Source organism: Mobula hypostoma, chromosome 9, assembly GCF_963921235.1.
Source record: "Mobula hypostoma chromosome 9, sMobHyp1.1, whole genome shotgun sequence".
In the NCBI taxonomy this organism is placed as follows: Eukaryota; Metazoa; Chordata; class Chondrichthyes; order Myliobatiformes; family Myliobatidae; genus Mobula; species Mobula hypostoma.
In genome coordinates, this window is record NC_086105.1 from 63,915,691 (window position 1) to 63,941,540 (window position 25,850).

A 25,850-nucleotide genomic window follows, 5' to 3' on the forward strand; every position below is an offset into this window, starting at 1 on the left:
CCCACAGCTCACTAATCCTAACCCGTATATCATGCCCACACCTCACTAATGCTAACCCGTACATCATGCCCACAGCTCACTAATCCTAACCCGTACATCATATCCACAGATCAGTAATCCTAACCCGTACTTCATGCCCACAACTCACTAACCCTAACCCGTACATCATACCCATGGGTTACTGACCCTGAACCGTACATCATGCCCACAACTCACTAAGCCTAACCCGTACAGCATGCCCACAACTCACGAACCATAACCTGTACATCATATCCACAGATCACTAATCCTAACCCGTACATCATGCCCACAACTCACGAATCCTAACCCGTACATCATGCCCATAACTCACTAACCCTAACCCGTACGTCATGCCCACTACTCACTAATCCTAACCCGTACATCATGCACGTAACTCACTAAACCTAACCTGTACATCATGCCTACACCTCACTAACCCTAACCCGCACATCATGCCCACTAATCCTAACCCGTACATCATGCCCACAACTCACTAATCCTAACCCGTACATCATGCCCACAACTCAGTGACTTTAACCCATACATCATACCCACAGGTCACTGACCCTGAACCGTACATCATGCCCACAGATCACTAACCCTAACCCATAGAACATGCCCACAACTCACTAATCCTAACGCGTACATCATGCCCACTAATCCTAACCCTTATATCATGCCCACAGCTCACTAATCCTAACCCGTACATCATGCCCACAACTCACTAATCCTAACCCGTACATCATGCCCACTAGTCCTAACCCGTACATCATGCCCACAACTCACTAATCCTAACCCGTACATCATGCCCACAACTCACTAATCCTAACCCGTACATCATGCCCACTAATCGTAAACCGTACATCATGCCCACAGCTCACTAATCCTAACCCTAACATCATGCCCACAGCTCACTAATCCTAACCCGTACAGCATGCCCACACCTCACTAATGCTAACCCGTACATCATGCCCACAGCTCACTCATCATAACCCGTACATCATGCCCACTAATCCTAACCCGTACATCATGCCCACTAATCCTAACCCGTACATCATGCCCATAACTCACTAACCCTAACCTGTACATCATGCCCACACCTCACTAACCCTAAACCGTACATCATGCCCACAACTCACTAATCTTAACCCGTACATCATGCCCACAGCTCACTGACCTTAACCCATACATCATACCCACGGGTCACTTACCCTGAATCGTACATCATGGCCACAACTCACTAACCCTACCCGTACATCATGCCCACAACTTACTAACCCTAACCCGTACATCATATGCACAGATCACTGATCCTAACCCGTACATCATGCCCATAACTCACTAACCCTAACCCGTACATCATGCCCAGTACTCACTCATCCTAACTTGTACATCTTGCCCATAACTCACTAACCCTAACCTGAACATCATGCCCACACCTCACTAACCCTAACCCGTACATCATGCCAACTAATCCTAACCCGTACATCATGCCCACAACTCACTAACTCTAACCTGTACATCATGCCCACAACTCACTAATCCTAACCCGTACATCATGCCCACACCTCACTAACTCTAACCTGTACATCATGCCCACAACTCACTAATCCTAACCCGTACATCATGCCCACAACTCACTCACCCTAACCTGTACATCATGCCCACTAATCCTAACCCGTACATCAAGCCCACAGCTCACTAATCCTAACTCGTACATCATGCCCACAACTCACTAATCCTATCCCGTACATCATGCCCAGAGCTCACTAATCCTAACCCGTACATCATGCCCACAACTCACTCATCCTAACCTGTAGATCATGCCCACTAATCCAAACCCGTACATCATTCCCACACCTCACTTCCCCTAACCCGTACATCATGCCAACAACTCACTAATCCTAACCTGTACATCATGTCCACAACTCACTAACCCTAACCCGTACGTCATGCTCACAACTCACTAACCCTAACCCGTACATCATGCCCACAACTCACTAATCCTAACCCGTACATCATGCCCGCAACTCCCTCACCCTAACCCGTACGTCATATCCACAGATCAGTAATCCTAACCCGTACGTCATGCCCACAACTCACTAACCCTAACCCGTACATCATACCCATGGGTCACTGACCCTGAACCGTACATCATGCCCTCAACTCACTAAACCTAACCCGTACATCATGCCCACAACTCACTAATCCTATACCGTACATCATGCCCACAGCTCACTAATCCTAACTCGTACATCATGCCCACACTTCACTAACTCTAACCCATACATCATGCCCACAACTCACTAATCCTAACCTGTACATCATGCCCACATCTCACTAACCGTAACCCGTACATCATGCCCACGGGTCATTAATCCTAACCCGTGCATCATGCCCACGGGTCACTAACCCTAACCCGTACATCATGCCCACAACTCACTAAACATAACCTGTACATCATGCCGACAACTCACTAATCCTAACCTGTACATCATGCCCACAACTCGCTAACCCTAACCCGTACATCATGCCCACAACTCACTAACCCTAACCCGTACATCATATCCTCAGATCACTAATCCTAACCCGTACATCATGCCCAGAACTCACTAATCCTATCCCGTACATCATGCCCATAACTCACTCACCCTAACCCGTACATCATGCCCACTACTCACTAATCCTAACCCGTACATCATGCACATAACTCACTAATCCTAACCCGTACATCATGCCCACTAATCCTAACCCGTACATCATGCCCACAACTCACTAATCCTAACCCGTACATCATGCCCACAACTCAGTGACTTTAACCCATACATCATACCCACGGGTCACTGACCCTGAACCGTACATCATGCCCACAGCTCACTAACCCTAACCCATAGAACATGCCCACAACTCACTAATCCTAACGCGTACATCATGCCCACTAATCCTAACCCTTATATCATGCCCACACCTCACTAATCCTAACCCGTACATCATGCCCACAACTCAATAATCCTAACCCGTACATCATGCCCACTCGTCCTAACCCGTACATCATGCCCACAACTCACTAATCCTAACCCGTACATCATGCCCACTAATCCTAACCCGTACATCATGCCCACAACTCACTAATCCTAACCCGTACATCATGCCCACTTGTCCTAACCCGTACATCATGCCCACTAATCCTAACCCGTACATCATGCCCACACCTCACTAACCCTAACCCGTACATCATGCCCACTAATCCTAACCCGTACATCATGCCCACAACTCACTAATCCTAACCCGTACATCATGCCCACAACTCACTAACCCTACCCGTACATCATGCCCACAGCTCACTAACCCTAACCCATAGAACATGCCCACAACTCACTAATCCTAACGTGTACATCGTGCCCACTAATCCTAACCCTTATATCATGCCCACACCTCACTAATCCCAACCCGTACATCATGCTCACAGCTCACTAATCCTAACCCATACATCATGCCCACAGATCACTAATCCTAACCCGTACATCATGCCCACACCTCACTCACCCTAATCCGTACATCATTCCAAGAACTCACTAATCCTAACCCGTACATCATGCCCGCAACTCACTAACCCTAACCTGTACATCATGCCCACTAATCCTAACCCGTACATCAAGCCCACAGCTCACTGGTCCTAACCCGTACATCATGCCCACAGCTCACTAATCCTAACCCGTACATCATGCCCACAACTCACTAAACCTAACCCGTACATCATGCCCACAACTCACTCATCCTAACCCGTAAATCATGCCCACAACTCACTAATCCTAACCCGTACATCATGTCGACAACTCACTAACCCTAACCCGTACGTCATGCCCACAACTCACTAATCCTAACCCGTACATCATGCCCGCAACTCCCTAACCCTAACCCGTACGTCATATCCACAGATCAGTAATCCTAACCCGTACGTCATGCCCACAACTCACTTACCCTAACCCGTACATCATACCCATGGGTCACTGACCCTGAACCGTACATCATGCCCACAACTCACTAATCCTAACCCGTGCATTATGCCCACTAATCCTAACCCGTACAGCATGCCCATCGCTCACTAATCCTAACCCGTACATCATGCCCACACCTTACTAATCCTAACCCGTACATCATGCCCACACCTCATTCACTCTAACCCGTATATCATGCCCACAGCTCACTAATTCTAACCCGTACATCAGGCCCACAACTCACTTATCCTAACCTGTACATCATGCCCACAGCTCACTAATCCTAACCCGTACATCATGCCCACAGCTCACTAATCCTAACCCGTATATCATACCCACAACTCACTAATCCTAACCCGTACATCATGCCCACAACTCACTAACCCTAATCTGTACATCATGCCCACAACTCACTAATCCTAACCCGTACGTCATGCCCGCAACCTACTGACCTGAACCCATACATCATACCCACGGGTCACTGACCCTGAACCGTACATCATGCCCACAACTCACGAACCCTAACCCATAGAACATGCCCACAACTCACTAATCCTAACGCGTACATCATGCCCACTAATCCTAACCCGTACATCATGCCCACACCTCACTCATCCTAACCCGTACATCATGCCCACAACTCACTAATCCTAACCCGTACATCATGCCCACAACTCACTAACCCTACCCGTACATCATGCGTACAGCTCACTAACCCTAACCCATAGAACATGCCCACAACTCACTAATCCTAACGTGTACATCGTGCCCACTAATCCTAACCCTTATATCATGCCCACACCTCACTAATCCCAACCCGTACATCATGCTCACAGCTCACTAATCCTAACCCGTACATCATGCCCACACCTCACTAATCCTAACCCGTACATCATGCCCGCAACTCACTAACCCTAAACTGTACATCATGCCCACTAATCCTAACCCGTACATCAAGCCCACAGCTCACTGGTCCTAACCCGTTCATCATGCCCACAGATCACTAATCCTAACCCGTACATCATGCCCACACCTCACTCACCCTAACCCGTACATCATGCCCACAACTCACTAACCCTAACCTGTACATCATGCCCACTAATCCTAACCCGTACATCATTCCCACAACTCACTAATCCTAACACGTACATCATGCCCGCAACTCACTAACCCTAACCTGTACATCATGCCCACTAATCCTAACCCGTACATCAAGCCCACAGCTCACTGGTCCTAACCCGTACATCATGCCCACAGCTCACTAATCCTAACCCGTACATCATGCCCACAACTCACTAAACCTAACCCGTACATCATGCCCACAACTCACTCATCCTAACCCGTACATCATGCCCACTAATCCTAACCCGTACATCATGCCCACACCTCACTAACCCTAACCCGTACATCATGCCCACTAATCTTAACCCGTACATCATGCCCACAACTCACTAATCCTAACCCGTACATCATGCCCACAACTCACTAACCCTACCCGTACATCATGCCCACAGCTCACTAACCCTAACCCATAGAACATGCGCACAACTCACTAATCCTAACATGTACATCGTGCCCACTAATCCTAACCCTTATATCATGCCCACACCTCGCTAATCCCAACCCGTACATCATGCTCACAGCTCACTAATCCTAACCCGTACATCATGCCCACAGATCACTAAACCTAACCCGTACATCATGCCCACAACTCACTCATCCTAACCCGTACATCATGCCCGCAACTCCCTAACCCTAACCCGTACGTCATATCCACAGATCAGTAATCCTAACCCGTACGTCATGCCCACAACTCACTTACCCTAACCCGTACATCATACCCATGGGTCACTGACCCTGAACCGTACATCATGCCCACAACTCACTAATCCTAACCCGTACATCATGCCCACTAATCCTAACCCGTACAGCATGCCCACCGCTCACTAATCCTAACCCGTACATCATGCCCACACCTTACTAATCCTAACCCGTACATCATGCCCACACCTCACTCACTCTAACCCGTATATCATGCCCACAGCTCACTAATTCTAACCCGTACATCAGGCCCACAACTCACTAATCCTAACCTGTACATCATGCCCACGGCTCACTAATCCTAACCCGTACATCATGCCCACAGCTCACTAATCCTAACCCGTATATCATACCCACAACTCACTAATCCTAACCCGCACATCATGCCCACAACTCACTAACCCTAATCTGTACATCATGCCCACAACTCACTAATCCTAACCCGTACGTCATGCCCACAACCTACTGACCTGAACCCATACATCATACCCACGGGTCACTGACCCTGAACCGTACATCATGCCCACAACTCACGAACCCTAACCCATAGAACATGCCCACAACTCACTAATCCTAACGCGTACATCATGCCCACTAATCCTAACCCGTACATCATGCCCACACCTCACTCATCCTAACCCGTACATCATGCCCACAACTCACTAACCCTAACCTGTACATCATGCCCACTAATCCTAACCCGTACATCATGCCCACAGTTTACTAATCCTAACCCGTACATCAAGCCCACAGCTCACTGGTCCTAACCCGTACATCATGCCCACAGCTCACTAATCCTAACCCGTACATCATGCCCACAACTCACTAAACCTAACCCGTACATCATGCCCACAACTCACTCATCCTAACCCGTAAATCATGCCCACAACTCACTAATCCTAACCCGTACATCATGTCGACAACTCACTAACCCTAACCCGTACGTCATGCCCACAACTCACTAATCCTAACCCGTACATCATGCCCGCAACTCCCTAACCCTAAACCGTACGTCATATCCACAGATCAGTAATCCTAACCCGTACGTCATGCCCACAACTCACTTACCCTAACCCGTACATCATACCCATGGGTCACTGACCCTGAACCGTACATCATGCCCACAACTCACTAATCCTAACCCGTGCATTATGCCCACTAATCCTAACCCGTACAGCATGCCCATCGCTCACTAATCCTAACCCGTACATCATGCCCACACCTTACTAATCCTAACCCGTACATCATGCCCACACCTCACTCACTCTAACCCGTATATCATGCCCACAGCTCACTAATTCTAACCCGTACATCAGGCCCACAACTCACTAATCCTAACCTGTACATCATGCCCACAGCTCACTAATCCTAACCCGTACATCATGCCCACAGCTCACTAATCCTAACCCGTATATCATACCCACAACTCACTAATCCTAACCCGTACATCATGCCCACAACTCACTAACCCTAATCTGTACATCATGCCCACAACTCACTAATCCTAACCCGTACGTCATGCCCGCAACCTACTGACCTGAACCCATACATCATACCCACGGGTCACTGACCCTGAACCGTACATCATGCCCACAACTCACGAACCCTAACCCATAGAACATGCCCACAACTCACTAATCCTAACGCGTACATCATGCCCACTAATCCTAACCCGTACATCATGCCCACACCTCACTCATCCTAACCCGTACATCATGCCCACACCTCACTAATCCTAACCCGTACATCATGCCCACAACTCACTAACCCTACCCGTACATCATGCGTACAGCTCACTAACCCTAACCCATAGAACATGCCCACAACTCACTAATCCTAACGTGTACATCGTGCCCACTAATCCTAACCCTTATATCATGCCCACACCTCACTAATCCCAACCCGTACATCATGCTCACAGCTCACTAATCCTAACCCGTACATCATGCCCACACCTCACTAATCCTAACCCGTACATCATGCCCGCAACTCACTAACCCTAAGCTGTACATCATGCCCACTAATCCTAACCCGTACATCAAGCCCACAGCTCACTGGTCCTAACCCGTACATCATGCCCACAGATCACTAATCCTAACCCGTACATCATGCCCACACCTCACTCACCCTAACCCGTACATCATGCCCACAACTCACTAACCCTAACCTGTACATCATGCCCACTAATCCTAACCCGTACATCATTCCCACAACTCACTAATCCTAACCCGTACATCATGCCCGCAACTCACTAACCCTAACCTGTACATCATGCCCACTAATCCTAACCCGTACATCAAGCCCACAGCTCACTGGTCCTAACCCGTACATCATGCCCACAGCTCACTAATCCTAACCCGTACATCATGCCCACAACTCACTAAACCTAACCCGTACATCATGCCCACAACTCACTCATCCTAACCCGTACATCATGCCCACTAATCCTAACCCGTACATCATGCCCACACCTCACTAACCCTAACCCGTACATCATGCCCACTAATCCTAACCCGTACATCATGCCCACAACTCACTAATCCTAACCCGTACATCATGCCCACAACTCACTAACCCTACCCGTACATCATGCCCACAGCTCACTAACCCTAACCCATAGAACATGCGCACAACTCACTAATCCTAACATGTACATCGTGCCCACTAATCCTAACCCTTATATCATGCCCACACCTCGCTAATCCCAACCCGTACATCATGCTCACAGCTCACTAATCCTAACCCGTACATCATGCCCACAGATCACTAATCCTAACCCGTACATCATGCCCACACCTCACTCACCCTAACCCGTACATCATTCCCACAACTCACTAATCCTAACCCGTACATCATGCCCGCAACTCACTAACCCTAACCTGTACATCATGCCCACTAATCCTAACCCGTACATCAAGCCCACAGCTCACTGGTCCTAACCCGTACATCATGCCCACAGCTCACTAATCCTAACCCGTACATCATGCCCACAACTCACTAAACCTAACCCGTACATCATGCCCACAACTCACTCATCCTAACCCGTACATCATGCCCGCAACTCCCTAACCCTAACCCGTACGTCATATCCACAGATCAGTAATCCTAACCCGTACGTCATGCCCACAACTCACTTACCCTAACCCGTACATCATACCCATGGGTCACTGACCCTGAACCGTACATCATGCCCACAACTCACTAATCCTAACCCGTACATCATGCCCACTAATCCTAACCCGTACAGCATGCCCACCGCTCACTAATCCTAACCCGTACATCATGCCCACACCTTACTAATCCTAACCCGTACATCATGCCCACACCTCACTCACTCTAACCCGTATATCATGCCCACAGCTCACTAATTCTAACCCGTACATCAGGCCCACAACTCACTAATCCTAACCTGTACATCATGCCCACAGCTCACTAATCCTAACCCGTACATCATGCCCACAGCTCACTAATCCTAACCCGTATATCATACCCACAACTCACTAATCCTAACCCGTACATCATGCCCACAACTCACTAACCCTAATCTGTACATCATGCCCACAACTCACTAATCCTAACCCGTACGTCATGCCCACAACCTACTGACCTGAACCCATACATCATACCCACGGGTCACTGACCCTGAACCGTACATCATGCCCACAACTCACGAACCCTAACCCATAGAACATGCCCACAACTCACTAATCCTAACGCGTACATCATGCCCACTAATCCTAACCCGTACATCATGCCCACACCTCACTCATCCTAACCCGTACATCATGCCCACAACTCACTAACCCTAACCTGTACATCATGCCCACTAATCCTAACCCGTACATCATGCCCACAACTCACTAACCCTAATCTGTACATCATGCCCACAACTCACTAATCCTAACCCGTACGTCATGCCCACAACCTACTGACCTGAACCCATACATCATACCCACGGGTCACTGACCCTGAACCGTACATCATGCCCACAACTCACGAACCCTAACCCATAGAACATGCCCACAACTCACTAATCCTAACGCGTACATCATGCCCACTAATCCTAACCCGTACATCATGCCCACACCTCACTCATCCTAACCCGTACATCATGCCCACAACTCACTAACCCTAACCTGTACATCATGCCCACTAATCCTAACCCGTACATCATGCCCACAGTTTACTAATCCTAACCCGTACATCAAGCCCACAGCTCACTGGTCCTAACCCGTACATCATGCCCACAGCTCACTAATCCTAACCCGTACATCATGCCCACAACTCACTAAACCTAACCCGTACATCATGCCCACAACTCACTCATCCTAACCCGTAAATCATGCCCACAACTCACTAATCCTAACCCGTACATCATGTCGACAACTCACTAACCCTAACCCGTACGTCATGCCCACAACTCACTAATCCTAACCCGTACATCATGCCCGCAACTCCCTAACCCTAAACCGTACGTCATATCCACAGATCAGTAATCCTAACCCGTACGTCATGCCCACAACTCACTTACCCTAACCCGTACATCATACCCATGGGTCACTGACCCTGAACCGTACATCATGCCCACAACTCACTAATCCTAACCCGTGCATTATGCCCACTAATCCTAACCCGTACAGCATGCCCATCGCTCACTAATCCTAACCCGTACATCATGCCCACACCTCACTGACCCTACCCGTACATCATGCCCACACCTCACTCACTCTAACCCGTATATCATGCCCACAGCTCACTAATTCTAACCCGTACATCAGGCCCACAACTCACTAATCCTAACCTGTACATCATGCCCACAGCTCACTAATCCTAACCCGTACATCATGCCCACAGCTCACTAATCCTAACCCGTATATCATACCCACAACTCACTAATCCTAACCCGTACATCATGCCCACAACTCACTAACCCTAATCTGTACATCATGCCCACAACTCACTAATCCTAACCCGTACGTCATGCCCGCAACCTACTGACCTGAACCCATACATCATACCCACGGGTCACTGACCCTGAACCGTACATCATGCCCACAACTCACGAACCCTAACCCATAGAACATGCCCACAACTCACTAATCCTAACGCGTACATCATGCCCACTAATCCTAACCCGTACATCATGCCCACACCTCACTCATCCTAACCCGTACATCATGCCCACAACTCACTAATCCTAACCCGTACATCATGCCCACAACTCACTAACCCTACCCGTACATCATGCGTACAGCTCACTAACCCTAACCCATAGAACATGCCCACAACTCACTAATCCTAACGTGTACATCGTGCCCACTAATCCTAACCCTTATATCATGCCCACACCTCACTAATCCCAACCCGTACATCATGCTCACAGCTCACTAATCCTAACCCGTACATCATGCCCACACCTCACTAATCCTAACCCGTACATCATGCCCGCAACTCACTAACCCTAAGCTGTACATCATGCCCACTAATCCTAACCCGTACATCAAGCCCACAGCTCACTGGTCCTAACCCGTACATCATGCCCACAGATCACTAATCCTAACCCGTACATCATGCCCACACCTCACTCACCCTAACCCGTACATCATGCCCACAACTCACTAACCCTAACCTGTACATCATGCCCACTAATCCTAACCCGTACATCATTCCCACAACTCACTAAACCTAACCCGTACATCATGCCCGCAACTCACTAACCCTAACCTGTACATCATGCCCACTAATCCTAACCCGTACATCAAGCCCACAGCTCACTGGTCCTAACCCGTACATCATGCCCACAGCTCACTAATCCTAACCCGTACATCATGCCCACAACTCACTAAACCTAACCCGTACATCATGCCCACAACTCACTCATCCTAACCCGTACATCATGCCCACTAATCCTAACCCGTACATCATGCCCACACCTCACTAACCCTAACCCGTACATCATGCCCACTAATCCTAACCCGTACATCATGCCCACAACTCACTAATCCTAACCCGTACATCATGCCCACAACTCACTAACCCTACCCCATCACATCATGCCCACAGCTCACTAACCCTAACCCATAGAACATGCGCACAACTCACTAATCCTAACATGTACATCGTGCCCACTAATCCTAACCCTTATATCATGCCCACACCTCGCTAATCCCAACCCGTACATCATGCTCACAGCTCACTAATCCTAACCCGTACATCATGCCCACAGATCACTAATCCTAACCCGTACATCATGCCCACACCTCACTCACCCTAACCCGTACATCATTCCCACAACTCACTAATCCTAACCCGTACATCATGCCCGCAACTCACTAACCCTAACCTGTACATCATGCCCACTAATCCTAACCCGTACATCAAGCCCACAGCTCACTGGTCCTAACCCGTACATCATGCCCACAGCTCACTAATCCTAACCCGTACATCATGCCCACAACTCACTAAACCTAACCCGTACATCATGCCCACAACTCACTCATCCTAACCCGTACATCATGCCCGCAACTCCCTAACCCTAACCCGTACGTCATATCCACAGATCAGTAATCCTAACCCGTACGTCATGCCCACAACTCACTTACCCTAACCCGTACATCATACCCATGGGTCACTGACCCTGAACCGTACATCATGCCCACAACTCACTAATCCTAACCCGTACATCATGCCCACTAATCCTAACCCGTACAGCATGCCCACCGCTCACTAATCCTAACCCGTACATCATGCCCACACCTTACTAATCCTAACCCGTACATCATGCCCACACCTCACTCACTCTAACCCGTATATCATGCCCACAGCTCACTAATTCTAACCCGTACATCAGGCCCACAACTCACTAATCCTAACCTGTACATCATGCCCACAGCTCACTAATCCTAACCCGTACATCATGCCCACAGCTCACTAATCCTAACCCGTATATCATACCCACAACTCACTAATCCTAACCCGTACATCATGCCCACAACTCACTAACCCTAATCTGTACATCATGCCCACAACTCACTAATCCTAACCCGTACGTCATGCCCACAACCTACTGACCTGAACCCATACATCATACCCACGGGTCACTGACCCTGAACCGTACATCATGCCCACAACTCACGAACCCTAACCCATAGAACATGCCCACAACTCACTAATCCTAACGCGTACATCATGCCCACTAATCCTAACCCGTACATCATGCCCACACCTCACTCATCCTAACCCGTACATCATGCCCACAACTCACTAACCCTAACCTGTACATCATGCCCACTAATCCTAACCCGTACATCATGCCCACAGTTTACTAATCCTAACCCGTACATCATGCCCACAGCTCACTAACCCTAACCCGTACATCATGCCCACAACTCACTAACCCTAAACTGTACATCATGCCCACAACTCACTAAACCTAACCCGTACATCATGCCCACAACTCACTAATCCTAATCCGTACATCATGCCCACACCTCACTAACCCTAACCCGTACATCATGCCCACTAATCCTAACCTGTATATCATGCCCACAGTTTACTAATCCTAACCCGTACATCATGCCCACAGATCACTAACCCTGACCCGTACATCATGCCCACAACTCACTAACTCTAACCCGTACATCATGCCCAGAACTCACTAATCCTAATCCGTACATCATGCCCACACCTCACTAACCCTAACCCGTACGCATGCTCACAACTCACTAATCCTAACCTGATCATCAGGTGTCCCCAACCTTTTTTGCAGTGCGGACCGGTTTCATATTTACAATATTCTTGCGGACCGGCCGACTGGGGGGGAGGGAGTAGGGTTGCCAACGAACAAAAGTAGCAGTCAAATACGTTGGGTTTACCCTGAGTAAGACTACAATGGCCATGAAGCCTTGCACGGGCACCAGTGTGCATGCGAGTACGTGCTGATTTTTTCTACAAATCGTTTTTGGCGATTCTGTCAGTGGGGTGGGGTGTTGATCACGAACGCAATATCGGTGATAAGTGGCTAATACACTCAATTTCGTTTCTAAAAGGGTTTATCTAATGAATTTAATATTAAACACACAGTGCATATTTTCCTCGCATGAATATAACGATAAGCCAATTATCAGGGGAGCTTGAAGTAAGTGTTGAATGAACTTCCAGTAGGAGTGGTAGAGGCAGGTTCGATATTATCATTTAAAGAAAAATTGGATAGGTACATGGACAGGAAAGGAATGCAGGGTTATGAGGTGAGTGCAGGTCGGTGGGACTAGATGAGAGTAGTGTTCGGCACGTACGAGAAGGGCAGAGATGGCCTGCTTCTGTGCTGTAATTCTTATATGGTTATATAAGTAAGTCAATAGCATCATAACATTTTAAATAACGTTTGGATATTAAACACACAGCACATATTTTTCCCGTATGCACATATAAAATCATTGCAACACACCAATATCGCTGAATCAGTGGGAGCCCTGGGCTTGTTTCCCTGCAACAAGATGGTCCTATCGAGATGTGACGGGAGACAGCGATACTCGAAGGAGGTTCCTTATTTCCAGTCTATTCCGCAATTTAGTTTTCGTTGCATTCATTGCAGAGATATGTTGGAAATGGAAGCAACGTTTTCAGTGCTTACGTGGCTATCTCAGGATATTTAGCCTTGACTTTGATCCAGAATGCCGGCAGAGATGTTATGTCAAACATACTTTTCAGCCCGCCGTCATTTGCAAGCTCGAGAAGTTGATCTTCTTCCCATGCTGACATGGATGAACCGTGCGTAATGACCTCGCGTGCGTTCAAGCTCAACAGTGGGTGTGACAAGGAATGAGGAAAGGTGCAGCTGACTCCTATCGCCAAATCATATCGTTTCCTCGTGGCCCGGTTGTGCATGCTTTGCAGCCCGGTACCGGTCCACGGCCCGGTGGTTGGGGACCGCTGCTGTACATCATGCCCACAGCTCACTAAACCTAACCCGTACATCATGCCCACAACTCACTAATCCTAACCCGTACATCATGCCCACAACTCACTAATCCTAACCCGTACATCATGCCCACACCTCACTAACTCTAACCCATACATCATGCCCACAACTCACTAATGCTAACCCGTACATCATGCCCACATCTCACTAACCGTAACCCGTACATCATGCCCACGGGTCACTAACCTTAACCCGTACATCATGCCGACAACTCACTAACCCTAACCCGTACATCATCCCCACAACTCGCTAACCCTAACCCGTACATCATATCCACAGATCACTAATCCTAACCCGTACGTCATGCCCACACCTCACTAACCCTAACCCGTACATCATACCCACGGGTCACTGACCCTGAACCATACATCATGACCACAACTCACTAATGCTAACCCGTACATCATGCCCATAACTCACTAACCCTAACCCGTACATCATGCCCATAACTCACTAATCCTAACCCGTACATCATGCCCATAACTCACTAACCCTAACCTGTACATCATGCCCACACCTCACTAACCCTAACCCGTCCATCATGCCCACTAATCCTATCCCGTACATCATGCCCACAACTCGCTAACCCTAACCCGTACATCATATCCACAGATCACTAACCCTAACCCGTACATCATGCCCATAACTCACTAATCCTAACCCGTACATCATGCCCATAACTCACTAACCCTAACCTGTACATCATGCCCACACCTCACTAACCCTAACCCGTCCATCATGCCCACTAATCCTATCCCGTACATCATGCCCACAACTCACTAATCCTAACCCGTACATCATGCCCACAGCTCACTAATCCTAACCCGTACATCATGCCTACATCTCACTAATCCTAACCCGTACATCATGCCCACACCTTACTAATCCTAACCCGTACATCATGCCCACAACTCACTAATCCTAAACTGTACATCATGCCCACAACTCGCTAACCCTAACCCGTACATCATGCCCACAACTCACAAATCCTAACCCGTACATCATTCCCACACCTCACTAACTCTAACCTGTACATCATGCCCACAACTCACTAATCCTAACCCGTACATCATGCCCACAACTCACTCACCCTAACCTGTACATCATGCCCACTAATCCTAACCCGTACATCAAACCCACAGCTCACTAATCCTAACTTGTACATGATGCCCACAACTCACTAATCCTAACCCGTACATCATGCCCACAACTCACCAACCCTAACCTGTACATCATGCCCACAACTCACTAAACCTAACCCGTACATCATCCCCACAACTCACTAATCCTAACCCGTACATCATGCCCACTAATCCAAACCCGTACATCATTCCCGCAGCTCACTAATCCTAACCCGTACATCATGCCCACAACTCACTAATCCTAACCCGTACATCATGCCCGCAACTCCCTAACCCTAACCCGTACGTCATGCTCACAACTCACTAACCCTAACCCGTACATAATGCCCACAACTCACTAATCCTAACCCGTACATCATGCCCGCAACTCCCTAACCCTAACCCGTACGTCATATCCACAGATCAGTAATCCTAACCCGTACGTCATGCCCACAACTCACTACCCCTAACCCGTACATCATACCCATGGGTCACTGACCCTGAACCGTATATCATGCCCTCAACTCACTAAACCTAACCCGTACATCATGCCCACAACTCACTAATCCTAACCCGTACATCATGCCCACACCTTACTAATCCTACCCCGTACATCATGCCCACACTTCACTAACTCTAACCCATACATCATGCCCACAACTCACTAATCCTAACCTGTACATCATGCCCACATCTCACTAACCGTAACCCGTACATCATGCCCACGGGCCACTAATCCTAACCCGTACATCATGCCCACGGGTCACTAACCCTAACCCGTACATCATGCCCACAACTCACTAACCATAACCTGTACATCATGCCGACAACTCACTAATCCTAACCTGTACATCATGCCCACAACTCGCTAACACTAACCCGTACATCATGCCCACAACTCACTAACCCTAACCCGTACATCATATCCTCAGATCACTAATCCTAACCCGTACATCATGCCCAGAACTCACTAATCCTATCCCGTACATCATGCCCATAACTCACTAACCCTAACCCGTACATCATGCCCACTACTCACTAATCCTAACCCGTACATCATGCACATAACTCACTAAACCTAACCTGTACATCATGCCCACACCTCACTAACCCTAACCCGTACATCATGCCCACTAATCCTAACCCGTACATCATGCCCACAACTCACTAATCCTAACCCGTACATCATGCCCACAACTCAGTGACTTTAACCCATACATCATGCCCACAGCTCACTAACCCTAACCCATAGAACATGCCCACAACTCACTAATCCTAACGCGTACATAATGCCCACTAATCCTAACCCTTATATCATACCCACACCTCACTAATCCTAACCCGTACATCATGCCCACAACTCACTAATCCTAACCCGTACATCATGCCCACTAGTCCTAACCCGTACATCATGCCCACAACTCACTAATCCTAACCCGTACATCATGCCCACTAATCCTAACCCGTACATCATGCCCACAGCTCACTAATCCTAACCCATACATCATGCCCACAGCTCACTAATCCTAACCCGTACAGCATGCCCACACCTCACTAATCCTAACCCGTACATCATGCCCACAGCTCACTAATCCTAACCCGTAGATCATGCCCACACCTTACTAATCCTAACCCGTACATCATGCCCACACCTCACTAATGCTAACCCGTACATCATGCCCACACCTCACTGACTCTAACCCATACATCATGCCCTCAACTCACTTATCCTAACCCGTACATCATGCCCACATCTCACTAACCATAACCCGTACATCATGCCCACACCTCACTAATCCTAACCCGTACATCATGCCCACATCTCACTAACTATAACCCGTACATCATTCCCAACGGTCACTAACCCTAACGCGTACATCATGCCGACAACTCACTAACCATAACCTGTACATCATGCCCACAACTCGCTAACCCTAACCCGTACATCATGCCCACAGCTCACTAACCCTAACCCGTACATCATATCCACAGATCACTAATCCTAACCCGTACATCATGCCCACAACTCACGAATCCTAACCCGTATATCATGCCCATAAATCACTAACCCTAACCTGTACATCATACCCACACCTCACTAACCCTAACCCGTACATCATGCCCACAACTCACTAAACTTAACCCGTACATCTTGCCCACAGCTCACTGACCTTAACCCATACATCATACCCACGGGTCACTTACCCTGAATCGTACATCATGCCCACAACTCACTAACCCTACCCGTACATCATGCCCACAACTCACTAAACCTAACCCGTACATCATGCCCACAACTCACTAATCCTAACCCGTATATCATGCCCACAGCTCACTAATCCTAACCCGTTCATCATGCCCACACCTCACTAATGCTAACCCGTACATCATGCCCACAACTCACTGACTCTAACCCATACATCATGCCCACAACTCACTAATCCTAACCCGTACATCATGCCCACATCTCACTAACCGTAACCCGTACATCATGCCCACGGGTCACTAACCCTAACCCGTACATCATGCCCAAAACTCACTAACCATAACCTGTACATCATGCCCACAACTCACTAATCCTAACCTGTACATCATGCCCACAACTCGCTAACCCTAACCCATACATCATGCCCACAACTTAGTAACCCTAACCCGTACATCATATGCACAGATCACTAATCCTAACCAGTACATCATGCCCATAACTCACTAACCCTAACCTGTACATCATGCCCACACCTCACTAACCCTAACCCGTACATCATGCCCACTAATCCTAACCCGTACATCATGCCCACAACTCACTAATCCTAACCCGTACATCATGCCCACAACTCACTGACCTTAACCCATACATCATACCCACGGGTCACTGACTCTGAACCGTACATCATGCCCACAGCTCACTAACCGTAACCCATAGAACAAGCCTACAACTCACTAACCCTAACGCATACATCCTGCCCACTAATCCTCACCCTTATATCATGCCCACACCTCAGTAATCCTAACCCGTACATCATGCTCACAGCTCACTAATCCTAACCTGTACATCATGCCCACAGATCACTAATCCTAACCTGTACATCATGCCCAGAACTCACTAACCTTAACCCATACATCATGCCCATAGCTCACTAACCCTAACCCGTACATCATATCCACAGATCACTATTCCTAACCCGTGCATCGTGCCCACAACTCATTAACCCTAACCCGTACATCATGCCCACTACTCACTTATCCTAACCCATACATCATGCCCACTAATCCTAACCCGTACATCATGCCCACACCTCACTAACCCTAACCCGTACATCATGCCCACTAATCCTAACCCGTACATCATGCCCACAACTCACTAATCCTAACCCGTACATCATGCCCACAACTCACTAAACCTACCCGTACATCATGCCCACAGCTCACTAACCCTAACCCATAGAACATGCCCACAACTCACTAATCCTAACGCGTACATCGTGCCCACTAATCCTAACCCTTATATCATGCCCACACCTCACTAATCCCAACCCGTACATCATGCTCACAGCTCACTAATCCTAACCCGTACATCATGCCCACACCTCACTAATCCTAACCCGTACATCATGCCCGCAACTCACTAACCCTAACCTGTACATCATGCCCACTAATCCTAACCCGTACATCAAGCCCACAGCTCACTGGTCCTAACCCGTACATCATGCCCACAGATCACTAATCCTAACCCGTACATCATGCCCACACCTCACTCACCCTAACCCGTACATCATGCCCGCAACTCACTAACCCTAACCTGTACATCATGCCCACTAATCCTAACCCGTACATCAAGCCCACAGCTCACTGGTCCTAACCCGTACATCATGCCCACAGCTCACTAATCCTAACCCGTACATCATGCCCACAACTCACTAAACCTAACCCGTACATCATGCCCACAACTCACTCATCCTAACCCGTACATCATGCCCACTAATCCTAACCCGTACATCATGCCCACACCTCACTAACCCTAACCCGTACATCATGCCCACTAATCCTAACCCGTACATCATGCCCACAGCTTACTAATCCTAACCCGTACATCATGCCCACAACTCACTAACCCTACCCGTACATCATGCCCACAGCTCACTAACCCTAACCCATAGAACATGCCCACAACTCACTAATCCTAACGTGTACATCGTGCCCACTAATCCTAACCCTTATATCATGCCCACACCTCACTAATCCCAACCCGTACATCATGCTCACAGCTCACTAATCCTAACCCGTACATCATGCCCACAGATCACTAATCCTAACCCGTACATCATGCCCACACCTCACTCACCCTAACCCGTACATCATTCCCACAACTCACTAATCCTAACCCGTACATCATGCCCGCAACTCACTAACCCTAACCTGTACATCATGCCCACTAATCCTAACCCGTACATCAAGCCCACAGCTCACTGGTCCTAACCCGTACATCATGCCCACAGCTCACTAATCCTAACCCGTACATCATGCCCACAACTCACTAAACCTAACCCGTACATCATGCCCACAACTCACTCATCCTAACCCGTACATCATGCCCACAACTCACTAATCCTAACCCGTACATCATGTCGACAACTCACTAACCCTAACCCGTACGTCATGCCCACAACTCACTAACCCTAACCCGAACATCATGCCCACAACTCACTAATCCTAACCCGTACATCATGCCCGCAACTCCCTAACCCTAACCCGTTCGTCATATCCACAGATCAGTAATCCTAACCCGTACGTCATGCCCACAACTCACTTACCCTAACCCGTACATCATACCCATGGGTCACTGACCCTGAACCGTACATCATGCCCACAACTCACTAATCCTAACCCGTGCATCATGCCCACTAATCCTAACCCGTACAGCATGCCCACCGCTCACTAATCCTAACCCGTACATCATGCCCACACCTTACTAATCCTAACCCGTACATCATGCCCACACCTCACTCACTCTAACCCGTATATCATGCCCACAGCTCACTAATTCTAACCCGTACATCAGGCCCACAACTCACTAATCCTAACCTGTACATCATGCCCACAGCTCACTAATCCTAATCCGTACATCATGCCCACAGCTCACTAATCCTAACCCGTATATCATACCCACAACTCACTAATCCTAACCCGTACATCATGCCCACAACTCACTAACCCTAATCTGTACATCATGCCCACAACTCACTAATCCTAACCCGTACATCATGCCCGCAACTCCCTAACCCTAACCCGTTCGTCATATCCACAGATCAGTAATCCTAACCCGTACGTCATGCCCACAACTCACTTACCCTAACCCGTACATCATACCCATGGGTCACTGACCCTGAACCGTACATCATGCCCACAACTCACTAATCCTAACCCGTGCATCATGCCCACTAATCCTAACCCGTACAGCATGCCCACCGCTCACTAATCCTAACCCGTACATCATGCCCACACCTTACTAATCCTAACCCGTACATCATGCCCACACCTCACTCACTCTAACCCGTATATCATGCCCACAGCTCACTAATTCTAACCCGTACATCAGGCCCACAACTCACTAATCCTAACCTGTACATCATGCCCACAGCTCACTAATCCTAATCCGTACATCATGCCCACAGCTCACTAATCCTAACCCGTATATCATACCCACAGCTCACTAATCCTAACCCGTACATCATGCCCACAACTCACTAACCCTAATCTGTACATCATGCCCACAACTCACTAATCCTAACCCGTACGTCATGCCCGCAACCTACTGACCTGAACCCATACATCATACCCACGGGTCACTGACCCTGAACCGTACATCATGCCCACAACTCACGAACCCTAACCCATAGAACATGCCCACAACTCACTAATCCTAACGCGTACATCATGCCCACTAATCCTAACCCGTACATCATGCCCACACCTCACTCATCCTAACCCGTACATCATGCCCACAACTCACTAACCCTAACCTGTACATCATGCCCACTAATCCTAACCCGTACATCATGCCCACAGTTTACTAATCCTAACCCGTACATCATGCCCACAGCTCACTAACCCTAACCCGTACATCATGCCCACAACTCACTAACCCTAAACTGTACATCATGCCCACAACTCACTAAACCTAACCCGTACATCATGCCCACAACTCACTAATCCTAATCCGTACATCATGCCCACACCTCACTAACCCTAACTCGTACATCATGCCCACTAATCCTAACCTGTATATCATGCCCACAGTTTACTAATCCTAACCCGTACATCATGCCCACAGATCACTAACCCTGACCCGTACATCATGCCCACAACTCACTAACCCTAACCCGTACATCATGCCCAGAACTCACTAATCCTAATCCGTACATCATGCCCACACCTCACTAACCCTAACCCGTACGCATGCTCACAACTCACTAATCCTAACCTGATCATCAGGTGTCCCCATCCTTTTTTGCAGTGCGGACCGGTTTCATATTTACAATATTCTTGCGGACCGGCCGACCGGGGGGGAGGGAGTAGGGTTGCCAACGAACAAAAGTAGCAGTCAAATACGTTGGGTTTACCCTGAGTAAGACTACAATGGCCATGAAGCCTTGCACGGGCACCAGTGTGCATGCGAGTACGTGCTGATTTTTTCTACAAATCGTTTTTGGCGATTCTGTCAGTGTGGTGGGGTGTTGATCACGAACGCAATATCGGTGATAAGTGGCTAATACACTCAATTTCGTTTCTAAAAGGGTTTATCTAATGAATTTAATATTAAACACACAGTGCATATTTTCCTCGCATGAATATAACGATAAGCCAATTATCAGGGGAGCTTGAAGTAAGTGTTGAATGAACTTCCAGTAGGAGTGGTAGAGGCAGGTTCGATATTATCATTTAAAGAAAAATTGGATAGGTATATGGACAGGAAAGGAATGCAGGGTTATGAGGTGAGTGCAGGTCAGTGGGACTAGATGAGAGTAGTGTTCGGCACGGACGAGAAGGGCAGAGATGGCCTGCTTCTGTGCTGTAATTCTTATATGGTTATATAAGTAAGTCAATAGCATCATAACATTTTAAATAACGTTTGGATATTAAACACACAGCACATATTTTTCCCGTATGCACATATAAAATCATTGCAACACACCAATATCGCTGAATCAGTGGGAGCCCTGGGCTTGTTTCCCTGCAACAAGACGGTCCTATCGAGGTGTGACGGGAGACAGCGATACTCGAAGGAGGTTCCTTATTTCCAGTCTATTCCGCAATTTAGTTTTCGTTGCATTCATTGCAGAGATATGTTGGAAATGGAAGCAACGTTTTCAGTGCTTACGTGGCTATCTCAGGATATTTAGCCTTGACTTTGATCCAGAATGCCGGCAGAGATGTTATGTCAAACATACTTTTCAGCCCGCCGTCATTTGCAAGCTCGAGAAGTTGATCTTCTTCCCATGCTGACATGGATGAACCGTGCGTAATGACCTCGCGTGCGTTCAAGCTCAACAGTGGGTGTGACAAGGAATGAGGAAAGGTGCAGCTGACTCCTATCGCCAAATCATATCGTTTCCTCGTGGCCCGGTTGTGCATGCTTTGCAGCCCGGTACCGGTCCACGGCCCGGTGGTTGGGGACCGCTGCTGTACATCATGCCCACAGCTCACTAAACCTAACCCGTACATCATGCCCACAACTCACTAATCCTAACCCGTACATCATGCCCACAACTCACTAATCCTAACCCGTACATCATGCCCATAACTCACTAATCCTAACCCGTACATCATGCCCACACCTCACTAACTCTAACCCATACATCATGCCCATAACTCACTAATGCTAACCCGTACATCATGCCCACATCTCACTAACCGTAACCCGTACATCATGCCCACGGGTCACTAACCTTAACCCGTACATCATGCCGACAACTCACTAACCCTAACCCGTACATCATGCCCACAACTCACTAACCCTAACCCGTACATCATCCCCACAACTCGCTAACCCTAACCCGTACATCATATCCACAGATCACTAATCCTAACCCGTACGTCATGCCCACACCTCACTAACCCTAACCCGTACATCATACCCACGGGTCACTGACCCTGAACCATACATCATGACCACAACTCACTAATGCTAACCCGTACATCATGCCCATAACTCACTAACCCTAACCCGTACATCATGCCCATAACTCACTAATCCTAACCCGTACATCATGCCCATAACTCACTAACCCTAACCTGTACATCATGCCCACACCTCACTAACCCTAACCTGTCCATCATGCCCACTAATCCTATCCCGTACATCATGCCCACAACTCACTAATCCTAACCCGTACATCATGCCCACAGCTCACTAATCCTAACCCGTACATCATGCCCACATCTCACTAATCCTAACCCGTACATCATGCCCACACCTTACTAATCCTAACCCGTACATCATGCCCACAACTCACTAATCCTAACCTGTACATCATGCCCACAACTCGCTAACCCTAACCCGTACATCATGCCCACAACTCACTAACCCTAACCCGTACATCATACCCACGGGTCACTGACCCTGAACCATACATCATGCCCACAACTCACTAACCCTAACCCATAGAACATGCCCACAACTCACTAATCCTAACCCGTACATCATGCCCACAACTCACTAACCCTAACCCGTACATCATGCCCACAACTCACTAATCCTAACCCGTACATCATGCCCATAACTCACTAACCCTAACCTGTACATCATGCCCACACCTCACTAACCCTAACCCGTACATCATGCCCACAACTCACTAATGCTAACCCGTACATCATGCCCACAACTCACTACCCTAACTCGTACATCATGCCCGCAACTCACTAACCCTAACCCGTACGTCATATCCACAGATCACTAATCGTAACCCATACGTCATGCCCACAACTCACTAACCCTAACCCGTACATCATACCCATGGGTCACTGACCCTGAACCGTATATCATGCCCACAACTGACTAACCCTAACCCGTACATCATGCCCACAACTCACTAAACCTAACCCGTACATCATGCCCACAACTCACTAATCCTAACCCGTACATCATGCCCACACCTCACTAACCCTAACCCGTACATCATGCCCACAACTCACTAATGCTAACCCGTACATCATGCCCACAATTCACTACCCTAACTCGTACATCATGCCCGCAACTCACTAACCCTAACCCGTACGTCATATCCACAGATCACTAATCGTAACCCGTACGTCATGCCCACAACTCACTAACCCTAACCCGTACATCATACCCATGGGTCACTGACGCTGAACCGTATATCATGCCCACTAATCCTAACTCGTACATCATGCCCACAGCTCACTAATCCTAACCCGTACATCATGCCCACACCTTACTAATCCTAACCCGTACATCATGCCCACACCTCACTAACTCTAACCCGTACATCATGCCCACAAGTCACTAATCCTAACCCGTACATCATGCCCACATCTCACTAACCCTAACCCGTACATCATGCCCACAATTTACTAATCCTAACCACACATTTTGGAATATTGGAGGGTAAAGCGCGTGGGGGAAACCCACGCCATCACGGGGAGAACGTACAAACTCCTTACAGGCAGCAGTGGGCATTTTACCCTGATGTTACAGTTGGCCGTGATGCTAACCACTACGTGCTGTGCCACTTTGGCTTAAAGTGCCATCCTAGAGATTTTGGCGCAAGTTATCTGAGCTCTGGGGAGTGGTGGGGGAGGAGATATAGGGGCAGGCATTACACCTGTCCTGGTTGCAATGCTAATTTCCGGAGGGAGATCAGTAGGGAGGGACGAGTGGACAAGGGAGTC

General features: G+C 48.4%; 1 protein-coding gene across 2 annotated transcripts in view; it reads left to right on the top strand.

Annotated features, from left to right (window-relative positions):
• c9h12orf56 (chromosome 9 C12orf56 homolog) overlaps positions 1–25,850 on the top strand; it is a 332,214-nt gene that overhangs the window by 152,907 nt on the left and 153,457 nt on the right. The gene's annotated exons all lie outside the window — the stretch shown is intronic.